This window comes from Narcine bancroftii, chromosome 5, assembly GCF_036971445.1.
Source record: "Narcine bancroftii isolate sNarBan1 chromosome 5, sNarBan1.hap1, whole genome shotgun sequence".
In the NCBI taxonomy this organism is placed as follows: Eukaryota; Metazoa; Chordata; class Chondrichthyes; order Torpediniformes; family Narcinidae; genus Narcine; species Narcine bancroftii.
In genome coordinates this window covers 67430107-67444848 of record NC_091473.1, presented here as the reverse complement: position 1 = coordinate 67444848, position 14742 = coordinate 67430107, and the positions used below count along the sequence as shown (strand labels likewise).

The window sequence follows — 14742 nt, the reverse complement described above, 5'->3', positions numbered from 1 at the left end:
AAGGTTTGAGGCGATATCAGCCCACTGGCGGTGGTCAATGTGGCAGGCACCAAGAGATTTCTTTAGGCAGTCCTTGTACCTTTTCTTTGGTGCACCTCTGTCACGGTGGCCAGTGGAGAGCTCGCCATATAACACGATCTTGGGAAGGCGATGGTCCTCCATTCTGGAGACGTGACCCATCCAGCGCAGCTGGATCTTCAGCAGCGTGGACTCGATGCTGTCGACCTCTGCCATCTCGAGTACTTCGGCGTTAGGGATGTAAGCGCTCCAATGGATGTTGAGGATGGAGCGGAGACAACGCTGGTGGAAGCGTTCTAGGAGCCGTAGGTGGTGCCGGTAGAGGACCCATGATTCGGAGCCGAACAGGAGTGTGGGTATGACAACGGCTCTGTATACGCTTATCTTTGTGAGGTTTTTCAGTTGGTTGTTTTTCCAGACTCTTTTGTGTAGTCTTCCAAAGGCGCTATTTGCCTTGGCGAGTCTGTTGTCTATCTCATTGTCGATCCTTGCATCTGATGAAATGGTGCAGCCGAGATAGGTAAACTGGTTGACCGTTTTGAGTTTTGTGTGCCCGATGGAGATGTGGGGGGGCTGGTAATCATGGTGGGGAGCTGGCTGATGGAGGACCTCAGTTTTCTTCAGGCTGACTTCCAGGCCAAACATTTTGGCAGTTTCCGCAAAGCAGGACGTCAAGCGCTGAAGAGCTGGCTCTGAATGGGCAACTAAAGCGGCATCGTCTGCAAAGAGTAGTTCACGCACAAGTTTCTCTTGTGTCTTGGTGTGAGCTTGCAGGCGCCTCAGATTGAAGAGACTGCCATCCGTGCGGTACCGGATGTAAACAGCGTCTTCATTGTTGGGGTCTTTCATGGCTTGGTTCAGCATCATGCTGAAGAAGATTGAAAAGAGGGTTGGTGCCAGAACACAGCCTTGCTTCACGCCATTGTTAATGGAGAAGGGTTCAGAGAGCTCATTGCTGTATCTGACCCGACCTTGTTGGTTTTCGTGCAGTTGGATAATCATGTTGAGGAACTTTGGGGGACATCCGATGCGCTCTAGTATTTGCCAAAGCCCTTTCCTGCTCACGGTGTCGAAGGCTTTGGTGAGGTCAACAAAGGTGATGTAGAGTCCTTTGTTTTGTTCTCTGCATTTTTCTTGGAGCTGTCTGAGGGCAAAGACCATGTCAGTAGTTCCTCTGTTTGCGCGAAAGCCGCACTGTGATTCTGGGAGAATATTCTCGGCGACACTAGGTATTATTCTATTTAGTAGAATCCTAGCGAAGATTTTGCCTGCAATGGAGAGCAACGTGATTCCCCTGTAGTTTGAGCAGTCTGATTTCTCGCCTTTGTTTTTGTACAGGGTGATGATGGTGGCATCACGAAGATCCTGAGGCAGTTTACCTTGGTCCCAACAAAGCTTGAAAAACTCATGCAGTTTGGCATGCAGAGTTTTGCCGCCAGCCTTCCAGACTTCTGGGGGGATTCCATCCATACCTGCTGCTTTGCCACTTTTCAGTTGTTCGATTGCCTTATATGTCTCATCCAGGGTGGGAACCTCATCCAGCTCTAGCCTTAGGGGCTGTTGAGGGAGCTGGAGCAGGGCGGAATCTTGGACTGAGCGGTTGGCACTGAAAAGAGATTGGAAGTGTTCTGACCATCGGTTGAGGATGGAGATCTTGTCGCTGAGGAGGACTTTGCCATCTGAGCTGCGCAGTGGGCTTTGGGCTTGGGGTGAGGGGCCGTACACAGCCTTTAGAGCCTCGTAGAAACCCCTGAAGTCGCCAATGTCCGCGCTGAGCTGGGTTCGTTTGGCGAGGCTAGTCCACCACTCATTTTGGATCTCCCGGAGTTTGCGCTGAAGATGGCTGCATGCGCGACGGAAGGCTTGTTTCTTCTCTGGACAGGACGGCTTTGTAAGGTGAGCCTGGTGGGCAGCTCGCTTCTTTGCCAGCAGCTCCTGGATTTCCTGGCTGTTTTCGTCAAACCAGTCCTTGTTTTTCCTGGAGGAGAAGCCCAGTACCTCTTCAGTGGATTGCAGTATGGTAGTCTTCAACTGATCCCAGAGGGTTTCAGGGGACGGGTCCGTGAGGCGGATTGCATCGTCGAGCTTTGCTTTGAGGTTTGCCTGGAAGTTTCTTCTCGCTTCGTCTGACTGCAGGTTTCCAACATTGAACCTCTTTCTGGGGGCTTTATTGTTCCTGGGCTTTGGTTTGAAGTGAAGGTTGAGCTTGCAGCGAACCAGCCGGTGGTCAGTGTGGCATTCCGCGCTACGCATGACCCTGGTGTGGAGCACATCTCGTTTGTCACTTTCTCGCACCAGGATGTAGTCCAGGAGGTGCCAGTGTTTGGATCGGGGATGCATCCAGGTGGTCTTAAGGCTGTCCCTCTGCTGAAAAAGGGTGTTTGTAATGACAAGTCGCTGTTCTGCGCAGAGCTCCAACAGGAGGCGCCCATTGTCGTTGCACTTGCCGACGCCATGCTTGCCCAGGATTCCTGGCCAGGTTTCTGAGTCTTTGCCGACACGAGCGTTGAAGTCGCCCAGGATGACAACCTTGTCGGCTGTAGGGGTGCGTTGGATGAGGTTGCGCAGGTCGGTGTAGAACTTGTCCTTTTCTGCTGGTTCCGCCTGGAGGGTTGGAGCATAGACACTGATGAGGGTGATGTGACGCTTGTTCTGAAGGGGGAGTCGCATGGACATGATTCGGTCCGAGAGGCCTGTCGGAAGGTTTTCGAGTTTGGAGGCAATGAAGCTCTTGACCATGAAGCCTACACCAGATAGGCGTCGTTCATCCGAAGGCTTGCCAGACCAGTAGAGTGTGTAGCCCGCGCCGCGTTCTTGGAGGCTGCCTACATCTGCCAGGCGGACTTCACTGAGAGCGGCTATGTCGATGTCAAGTCTGAGGAGTTCATGTGCAATGAGGGCAGACCGACGTTCAGGTCGGTGGCTGTCAGCCTTGTCTAGCATGGTTCTGATGTTCCAGCATGCTAGCTTGAGTTTGTGAGCATCTTTTGAGGGGGAAGGCGTGGAGGGAGAGGACGTGGAGGGGAAGGACGTGGAGGGGGAGGACGTGGAGGGGGAGGACGTGGAGGGGAGGACGTGGAGGGGGAGGACGTGGAGGGGGAGGACGTGGAGGGGGAGGACGTGGACCTGTCCTCGGGCCTGCGCAAAGGAGCTTTTAGGTGGAGTGCAGTGCGCGCAGTACTGGCCCCACCCTTTACACCCATGGTTCGTGTGCCGTGGCCAAGCAAGCTGGGACGTGGCAGCGAGGTCCTTGGGTCGTAGGTTTTAAGCCCTTGAATACCTGGACAGCATATATGCATCCATCAGGATGCTCTTTATCGAATGCAGATTGGCATTTAATACCATCATCCCTTCAAAATTGATCAGCAAACTCCAAGACCTGGCACTCAACACCCCACTGTGTAATTGAACCACAATTTGTGAGTATTGGTAAGAATATCTCCTCCACAATTTCCATCAGTACTGGAGCGCCACTGGGCTGTGTTCTTAGCCCTCTGCTCTACTCACTTTACACCTATGACTGTGTGGCTCGGTTCGACAATAACACCATCTATAAATTTGCTGACTATACCACAGTAGTGGGTTGTATAAAGAAAGGCGGTGAATCAGCATACAGGAGGGAGATTGAAAACTTGGCTAAATGATGCAACAACTGCCTTGCACTCAATGTCACCAAAACCAAGGAGCTGATTGTTGACTTCAGGAAGGGAAAACCAAAGAGGTATATGATTCAGTGATCATTGGGGGATCTGAGGTGGAGAAGGTGAGCAAATTTAAGTTATTGGGAATCATTATCTTGGAGGATCTTTCCTGGAGCTAACACACCAATGGAATCATGAAGAAAGCACGTCAGTGACTCTACTTCCTCAGGAATTTACGGAGGTTTGGTATGATACCAGAAACCCTAGCAAATTTCGACAAATGTGTGATGATCGGCTGCATCATGGACTGGTATGGGTATAGATGACACTTTCCAAGTTCAAATATTTCCCAATTTCAAAATGTGTCATCTTCAAGGAAACATGAGCAAAGATATTCAAATTACTATCTTATTAATCCAATAAACCAAACTTTGTTGTTGCAGCTTTAAGTAGCTTTAATTCATTGATAAAACGGATAAACATTTTGCATAACTTTGCATTGAGATTTTCATAATGATGAATAAGCAAAGCATACTATATCAACTTTAAACAGATATAAGAAGAAATAGACAAAATAAGACAATTTAAGATGAATTCAAAGAAAAGTATCTTGAGCTTACACCCCCTTCATAATTCTTTAAAGAATGAGATGCAAGCTCTCAATCCACTCAGATATTATGACCTATTATGTCATAGTCACTACGGTAACACTACAAACAATATTTTTTCTTAAAGGGACAGGCACAAAATTAACTACAAATCAAAAATACAAGGTTTTAACATTTACAATGGGGACACCAATACTCCTGAGCATAAATCCCTCCAAAAGGTAGTGGATACAGCTCAGGACATCACTGGAAAAACCCTCCCCACTTTCAAAAACATCTGCAGGGAACACTATTGTCAGAGTGCAGCAGCAATCATCAACGATCAACTCCTCCCAACATACGCTCTATTCTTGTGCTATCATCAGGAAAGAGGTATAGGTTCAAGAACAACTTGTTGGAATCAAAGGGTTAAGTAATTATGGAAAATATGCCTATGTACTATTCATTATGTATTCATTAATCCATTACTATGTAACAATTTACTATTTACTTCAATTATACTGTTTAAGGGAAATATTAATGCAATTAAAGAACAGCCACAGTATGTAGAAAAGTTGGCTGGTTATAGTACGTGTAGAATTTGCTGCCTCCAAAAACAAAATGGATAAACCAGACAGGATGAGGTTGGAGGAACCATAGGGACAGTGATTTATTCTGAAACAGGCCAGTGACAGGAAGATAAGTGATAAGAGTGCCATGACTGAGAATGTCAGAGACAAACAAAATGGATAAACCAATTTAGTAGAAATAATAAGTCATATGGGTACACGGGAGGTGTTGATTAGAACAGAAGACTATGGCCAGACGAGAAAAAAGAAATAATTAGAAATATCTGGGGTATGAATTGACTTCTGATCAAAACAACAGGATGTTCTGGCCTTGAGGATTTAGATAGGAGGTCTACATCATCAATAAGTGCAGAGCAGGAAATTGCTTGAGATAAATTTTATGCAAGGAGTTTATCAAAGAAAGCCAACTTTTGTTCAGTGTAACAATGTTGATCTATAGAAACAGAAGAGACTGGACAGTAGGAGTCAGTCTTGGGGAATAGCTCACTGAGCAGGTGACCTATGAACTAACGACTGAACCAGAGCTCTGTTAAGCTTTATTCTTGTACTATGTAATAAACTGATTGTGAAACCGAATACCTTCTCCTATCACTTCATTCAACGAGCACGCTGGACTCAGACGACACATAGACCAAATTGAGGGTAGGGTAAAGCCAGAGTCCTACAAGCTGTTACCCCACCTCCATCACACCATTAAACATACAGGAACATGTTTAAGGACTCTTACTTTTGTATTGCATTGATTTTTTATTCTCTCTGTATTGCACAGTTAGCTTGTTACATTCATTATCTGTTTACAGTTCTTTATTTATTTATATGTGTACCGTTAATTTTTGAATGTAATGTTTGCATTCTGACAATGAATCTGAAATCTAGAAATCTATACCTTTCATTATTTTGTATACCTCTATCAAATCTCGCCTCATTCTCTGATGCTTCAGGGAATAAAGTTCCAATCGTTTGACCTTTCCCTATAACTCAACTTCTCAATTCCTGACAATACCCTTGTAAATTTTCTTTGCACTTCAGTCTTATTGATATCTTTTCTGTAGGTAGATAGCCAAATCTTCACACAACAGCATGAGCGTGAAAATGTTATTTGTTGTGATAGGTGAATGAAAAAGTCCACTGAAACACAGCAATTTGATCTGCATGCTGAAAGCTTTCAGTCAACCAAATGCACACATAGTCACAGAAACAAATGTGCTTTATTTTCAATTCTTCTTCCTAAGAATCTGATAACACCAGAATACAACTTGAGAAAATTAAAAAAGACAAGATCAAATTAAAAAAAAGCTGGAAATACACAGCAGGCCAAATAGAATCTATGCATAGAGGTCAAAGTCCCTTCAGACTTGACTAGATGCTTTGACTTGATCCTGACTGGTGTGCTGAGGGTTTCCAACATTGACTCAGATTTTATCTCAGGTTTCTACCATCAGCTGTTTTTTTTTTACTTTTAGAATGTGTAAAACCAGGCAAAAACAAAATCCTTTTCGCTGCTGTCTATCCTTATCTTGCAATCAGCAGGCACAAAACAATAACATCAAATCCTTAGCTGACAAACAGAGGACAACAAAAATTTGAGGTGGAAATTCCACACAGTCTTTTCATGAAGTGGCAGGAAAAGTGAATACAAGACGATATATCAAGCTGAATGATTCCATTGAATCAGAGATGATAACGACATGGTTTGAAGCACTTTTGATGTCATGAATCAAATGTAGGAAACAGGCAGAGAACTCTTATCAGTTCCGTATTTTGTTCTTTGCCATATTTTGGTTTCCTCTTTTGAATGTGGTTCACACAAGTACAGGAATCTTTACTTTTATGATTTTTTAAAAAACTTTTAAATGGATATTAAAAATTATAACTTTGTTTCTCTGAACTTTAATGGCTTGAACAATCCAATTAAATGAAATTTTAAAAATGTTTAAAATGTTTAAAGCCAATATTATCTTTGTGCAAGAGACACACATTTGCAAAGAGGATGAAAATTGTTTTTTCAAGTTCTGGAGATGTTTGCAATTTAATTCCCTGTCTCAGTTTAAAGATAAAGGTGTATCAATCTTTACTGACTCTAAAGTTCCCTTTGTGCATTTTAAAGTGATTCTGGATCCCATGGTAGATTCTTAATGGTTACAGGGACATTGAGTAATAAAAAATTCACCTTGGTTAATACATATGCTCCTAATTTTAATGATCCAGATATTTTTAAGAAGGTGTTTGTTTCTTTACTGAATCTAAATGAATATATATGGATTATGGGTGGAGATTTAAACTGTTGTCTTAATCCTATGATTGATAGGTATTCCTCTAATCAGTCGCTTCCTAATAAATCTGCTACTTCTATTAACATTTTTTTGATTGATTACAGATTGGTTGATATTGATGCTTTTACATCCTGTGGACAAAGACTTTTTTTCTCTTGTTTATCATAGGATTGATTATTTCTTTATTGATACTTGTCTGATTCCCTTGGTAAGTGACTGTGTATATGATGCAACTGCTGTTGCCAATCATGCGCCCTTGAAACTCTCTCTTCAATTTTCTGATGTCATTTCCGGAGTTCAGCAATGGCAGTTCAATTCAACTTTTCTTCAAGATGAAAAGTTTGTAGACTTTATTAAGGAACAAAGTTCTCATTTTTAAAAATTCAACTGAGGGAATACCAAGCCTAACTGTTTGGGATACATTTATGCTATACCTGTGAGGACAAGTAATTTCTTATCAGCAGGGTTAAGGTAACGTATAAAAGAACAGTTGTTATTACTGAATTTTTTAAAATTAAAGCAATTAATATAGAGTAACTTCTGATTTATATAAATCTCAATTTCCTGATAATACCATAGATATGGATAGATATCTACAACAATTGAATATCCCTAAAATTTCTTTTAATGGTCAACTTTTGTTGGAAGGTCCAATATCAGAAATGGAATTTTTTACAGCTATTTCCTCTCCTTAATCTGGAAAAGCCCCAGGACTGGATGGTGATACTGCTGAGTTTTTAAAATGCATTGCTAATAGTAAATTGAATCTCCAAAAAAAGTGAACTATTTCCAATGAATATGCATGTACCTATCTATGAACATATACCTTTTTAGAGTGGTTAAAGAACTCCTTACATATTTTGAGGTTAAGATCACTAAAAAAATTAAAGATATATACAAATTTAATTTTTTCCCTTTGATTGACTATATGAAACAAATACTTTCTAAATGGTCTCCATTGGCCATAACTTTAACAGGTTGTATAAATGCTATCAAGATGATAATTTTACCCAAATCATTGAATATATTTCAAGCAGTTCCAGTTTTTAATCCTAAATCATTTTTTGACAATATTAACGCTAACATTTTCTCATATATATATATTTATAGGGAATAATAAGAATGCTAGGTTGAGTAAATTTCATTTGCAGTCATTAAAGAAAGATGGTGGTATGGCTTTACCTACTCTTAGATGTTATTATTGGACAGTTAATAGTGGATATATTATTTTCTGGGTATATAATCCTGACAAACCTGAACACCCTCATTAGACAGATTTGGAATTGAAATCTGTACAGAGATATTCATTAGCTGCCTTATTGGGAGCTGCTCTTCCTTTTACTATTTCTATAATTAGTAGATATACCTTTAACCCAATACTTAAACATACATTATGGATTTGGTTTCAACTTTGCAAATGTCTTGATTTAAAACATTTTTAGTTTATCTAGTACTATTTATCTCAACTTTTTTTTCATCGTCTATAATGGATCAAGCCTTTCTTTTTGGAAAAGTGAAGGAATTGTCTCTTTTTTGGGACTGTTTATAGATGGGTGTTTAATGTCTTTTGATATAATATCTAACAAATATCATATACCCAAGTCCTATTTTTTAAGTTAGAAGTTTTTTAAATAAGATATTACCTTAATTTTCCTCTATCATATCAACTGATTTGGTTGATACTCTTTTTCATTTGAATCCTTCCCATAAGGATTTCATAGGTAATATTTACAACAATTTTTTAAAATTACAATCGATCTCTAATGATAAAATTAGAGGAGATTGGGAATTGGAACTTCGGTCGCTTCTCCCAAAGGAACTTTGGGAAAAGATTTTTGGAATGGTTAATACCTCTTCATTATGTGCTCTACATACATTGATTTAGTTTAAAAAGTGGTACAGCAGTTCATATGTTGAAAGATTAATTGGCTCATATCTTTCCTAATGTTAGTCCTATGCATGATAGATGTAAATCATAAGTGGCCACACTAACACATATCACAAGGTCACAAGAAAAAGGAACAGAAGCAGGCCATTTGGCCCATCGAGTCTTCTCCGTGAAACCTCCCTGAGCTAAACTGTTCTCGCATCTAGTTCCAAGTTCCGGCCTTGTACCCATATCCCATGATACCTTGACTAATTAGATACCTATTAATTTCCCATTTAAATTCTCCCAATGATCCTGCCTCCATTGCTGCATGTGGCAACAAATTCTATAAAACCACTACCGTTTGGCAAAAGAAATTTCTCCTCATCACTGTTGTAATTCTAAATCTGTGCCCTCTTGTCCTGGAATCATCCATCTTATTCACATCTACTCTGTCCAATCCAGTCATTATTCAAAATGTTTCTATGAGATCCCCTCTCATTCTTATAAATTCTAATGACTAGAGTCCAAGAGCCGCTAAGCATTCCTCACGTTAGCCTTCTCATTCCTGGAATCATTCTGGTAAACCTCATCTCTACCCTTTTCAACCTTGTTATATCCTTTCTAAGATAAGGGGCCCAAAACTGCACACAGTACTGCAAATGAGGTCTCACTAGTGCCCCATAGAGTCTCATCAACATCTCTTTATTCCTATACACAATCCCCTTAGAAACGAATAGCAATATAGCATTAGTCTTCTTTACCACCGATCAACCTTGCGGGCATGAGGACCCCCAAGTCCCTTTGTACCTCTGAGGTTTGAATGTTCTCCCCATCCAAATAATAATCTGATCCTTTATTTCCTCTAACAAAATGCAGAACTGTACATTTATCAACATTATATCTCATCTGCCATTTCTTCGCCTATTCTCCTAAACAGTCCAAGTCTCTCTGCAAGCTTTCGATTTCTTCTACACTTCGTGCTCTACCACCTATCTTGGTGTCATCTGCAAATTTTGCCACAAAACAATTTAATCTACAATCTAAATCATCAATATACATTGTAAAAAGAAGCGGCCCCATGAGTTATAGGCAACCAACCAGAATAGGATTCCTTTATTCCCACCCTTTGCTTCCTGCCTATCAGCCAATACTCTACCCAATCTAATATTTTTCCAGTAATTCCATGTGTTCTCATCTTATTAACCAACCTCTTATGCGACACCTTATCGAAGGCCTTTTGAAAATCCAAATATACTACATCCACAGCCACTCCCTTGTCCACCCTACTTGAGATTTCCTCAAAAAAATTCCATTAGGTTGGTCAGGCAGGATTGTCCCTTCATGAAACCATGCTGGCTTGGAACTATCATGCATGCACTTCAAAGTATCCCATAACCTCGTCTTTGAGGATTGCTTCCAATATCTTTCCAACTACCATCTTTTGGTCTTGCTTTGTATTGGAGAAGTATTGGACAGATATTTTCAAGACTTTATCAATTAAACTGGGTATTAGACTGTAACCTAATCCATTAACTTATTTTTGTAATTCTAGTTCTAGAGGAAGGTTGAGTTCCCACTTCTGTACATTGGGCTGTAGCATTTACTACACTGTTGGCCAGAATAAATGGAAAAATCCTAATTCACCTACTATGATGTAATGGCTCTCTCAAGTTATGTCATGCTTAAATTTAGAAAAAATTAGAAGTTGCACTATTGATACTTCTGTTAAGTTTTAGGAGATAGCGTTATTTTATAAACTATTCTTGTATGAGTTAATTTGTATTTTGACTTTACCTTCGAGAATGTTTTGGATTTCTGTTGTTATTTTTTATTGGCAAAGACTCGAGAAATAGTTTGTACTGATCTGTTGTAGTGAACTCTCAGTTTAGGCTGCCCAGCCTTTTTTTTTGCTGTTTTTTGTTTATTTTAGTAGGTTAGATGGGGTTTCAACAAATTTTTTCTCTTTTTTGAATATTCAAATTGAGGAGGAAAGGATAATATTGTTCAATATGTTATAATGTTATACGTTGAATTTATGTATTGCATTATATTGAAGTTTCTGTTTTTACTATTGATTCTGTATTGTATTCTCCTCGTGTATTGCTATTTTATAATATGTTTAATAAAAAGATTGAAAAAGAAAGGAAGAGAACAAACAATGACAATTAACACAGGTGCACCTCAAGCATGCGCGCTTATCCCACTGTGTCACTCACTCTACACCCACAACTGTGTGGCTAGCATAACTTGAATACCATCTACAAATTTGCCAATGACACCACAGCTGTCAGCAGTATCACAGATGGCAATATGGAAGTGTACAGGAGTGAGACAGATCAGCTAGTTGAGTGTTGACATGACAACAACCTCACACTCAACATTAACAAAACTAAGGAACTGATTATAGACTTCAAGAGGGGGATATCAAGAGAATACAAATTAGTGCTCGTCAAGGGGTCAGCAATGGACAGGGTTAAAATTTTCAAATTCCTGGGTGTCAACATCTCTGAAGATCTATCCTAGTGCCTCCATGTCGATGCAATCATGATTAAGGCTCGCTAGCGCCTTTTCTTTTGTGAGGAGTTTGAGAAGATTGGTATGTCATCAAATACTCTTGCAAATCTCTACAGGTGTACCATGGAGAGCATTCAGACTGGTTGCATCACTGACTGATATGGAGGCACCAAAGTACAAGACAGGAAAAGACTGCAGAGAGTTGTGAACTCAGCCAGTATATCAGTCTTCTCTCCATTAAGGACATCTTCAAGAGGTGCTGGCTTAAGAAAATAGTTTCCATCCTCATGGACTCTCACCACCCAGGCATTTCCTCTTCACACAGCTTCCATCAGGAGGAGGTAAATGAGCCTGAAGATGAGCACGCAATGGTAGAAAAAACAACTTCTTCCACTCTGCCATCAGGTTTTTTAATGGACAATGAACCACAGACAGACACTACCTCATTTTCTCTTTTTTTGGACATTTATTTATTTTTTTAAATGTAATTTATGGTAATATTTGCACCTGTGATGCTGCTGTTGCCCTGTAAAACAACACATTTCATGACATGTTCATGAGAATAAATTCTGAGGAAACAGCTATGGTCCAGTGAAATAAGTGGTGGGGCTCCTGAAACAACTTCCTCCAACTCATTCTGCTGCTCTGCCCCCCTCTTATTATCCACACCAAGGATAAGACCCTCATGATTAGATTATGTAATCCCTTCTGATTCTTTGTAACTGGCAGCCTCCTATACAGTAGGCAATTGATTCATGTCATTCAGCATGTATTTTTAAAAACTCACACAGCAAAATGTTTTCCTTTTCATAAAGTAGGAGTGAAAACTGTAGATGGCAACAGGAGAAAGAATAGGACTACAGCTTGACTGGATAATTTGTAATTTGTCAGATTTCATTGCTTCCAAACAATTCATTAAGTATAAAAAGGCTATAGCTTATAACAGCAGAGACACGTTCAAACCAAAGAGGTTAGAGAGATGCATGCAGCACAGTTTTAATTAGAGATGAGAATCAATACAGAAATCCCATAACAATGCAGTAGATCTTGCAGCAAAAATATAAGGTTAAGATATATTACTGACATTTTGGGCTTGAGCCCTATTTCATGGTATATAAGGGCACAGACCTGAAACGTCAGTAATATACCCACATCTTGAAGAAGGGTTCAGGCCTGAATCGTTGGTAACATATCTTTACCTCCCACGATGCTGCAAGACTGACTGACTTCCTCCAGCATTTCTGTGTTTTTACCACAATAACCGAATCTGCAGACTTTCATGTTTCACCCCTTAACAATGTAACAATGGTATCCTGGTTTGGTGTTAATTAATCTTTCTTTTCTTTGTCATCCTATACTGTTATACAGTTGTATGAATGTTGTAAATAACCTGTTGGTCTGCTCACAGAAAACCCTTATCACCTGCTCTAAATATTTTGTGACAAATAAACTTCAACTTGTCCACTGTAAGTAATGAACTTTGGTCAATTAACCAGACAATAAGTAGCAATTTCTAAAAGAATGATGTGATTAGATTAAGTGATGAAATGACGTAAAGATAAGGATGGATAAAAGCACATTGATAACTCTGAAAAAATCCATCTTTTAACTTCAGTTTTATCAAGTGAACTTCTGATTTATTTTCTCTGAAGAGTACTTGTGGACTTTTGCCAATGGAAGTAAGAGAGTTGGGAAACTTGCCTCTATTTGTTGCTTTAGGGGATTCAGAAACTATACAGAAAATTCAGGAAAGAATACTATCAACCAATAGCAAATGAAGGAGGAATAAAAGAAAGATGTGTGTTTTTGTTTCTATGGCACCTTAATATGACCACAGTGTTGCAGAGCTAATGAAGTACTGTAATTTTGAAATGTAGACACTATTCTAATAACCAATTTTCATCTCTCAATCAAGGGAAGTAAAAGAAGATGGATCTGGTAATTAACAGAATGCTATTGGTAAAAATCACATGATGCTGGAGAAGCTCAGCAGGTCAAACAGTGTCCTTTATGTAGCAAAGGTAAAGATACATAACCGACGTTTCGGGCTTGAGCCCTTCATCAAAGGATGAGAAAATGATGGTAGGCATCCAAACAAAAGAGTGGGGGTGGGGGTGGGAAGGGGTTGGCAAGGGCAGGAGATGATAGGTGGAGAAAGGAGCGAGGGGACAACAGCAATGAGGGGAAGGAGAGTTGGCTGGGTAGGAAGAAGACTTGGAAAGATAGCAAAAGGGGGAGGGGGGAAAGAAAAGGCAAGCAGATTTAATGGAAAGCAGTGGTGAAGGGCTCACGCCCAAAACCCCGGTTATGCATCTTAACCTTTGCTACATAAAGGAGACTATTTGACCTGCTAAGCTTCTCCAGCATTTTGGGTTTTGTACTTCACCCACGTTGACAGAATTTTGTGATTTACTTATTGGTGGTAAATGAAGGCTCTAAAGGTTGTCATAGCCAAAGCATAGTAGTGAGTATGAGTTCCCATGGCTACACAAATGCTCTTCATGGCATGCAACTGTAACAGCCTTTGATAACCAAGACCTGGCCTTCAGGTGTGTCATATTTCTTGTGCCTGACGGAGCTGTTCTCACTGACAAGAGAAGGGTCAAAGGCGGCCCACTGGCACCTTGAAACCAGTTGCTCCTGGCAGATGGGGCTCATTAACCATGGACGATAAATCATCTAGGAGAGGGAGAACTCCGATTTCAAAACTCCGCTGCCTTGTGGCTATACCCACTTACAGGAAAGGCTTTGGGAGTAAATCTCAAGGGAAAATCTGGAGTCGGAGACTCGAGGGCAGCTATCTGCTGTATCCAGTACTGGCGTGACAACTCCTACGATGCTGCTGGCACCAAACTGTATTGACTTTCGATGTTCCTTTGGACCTGTCATTAGCATGGAGAGGGGAGGTCCCACTTCATGGGCAACAGACGGATCTCCATTTCAAATCTGCCCTGGCTTGCTCCCTGGACAAGCCACTCCACATTGACTACCAATAGCACAGTACCCATGGTCGACCATAACTGACGGAGGCCACATTGGTGGTAACTGACTCTTCTGTTTTACTCGGTTCTAGTCCTCCTGGTTTTGGGACTTTTCAATAAAGATTCACAGAAACCAATGAAATTCTTTTATGTACTCTCCACTTACATTTCATTAACTGATCTATAATTCATGATGTCTAATTTAGTATTAAAATGAAGGACAAATATCCAAGCTTAGATAAAGTGCAAGAAATTAACAGTAATTGAC

The 14742-nt window shown here is 40.5% G+C and overlaps 1 protein-coding gene across 5 annotated transcripts in view; it reads right to left on the bottom strand.

Moving 5' to 3' along the window:
- Positions 1–14742, bottom strand: part of atf6 (activating transcription factor 6) — a 462472-nt gene that overhangs the window by 169552 nt on the left and 278178 nt on the right. The gene's annotated exons all lie outside the window — the stretch shown is intronic.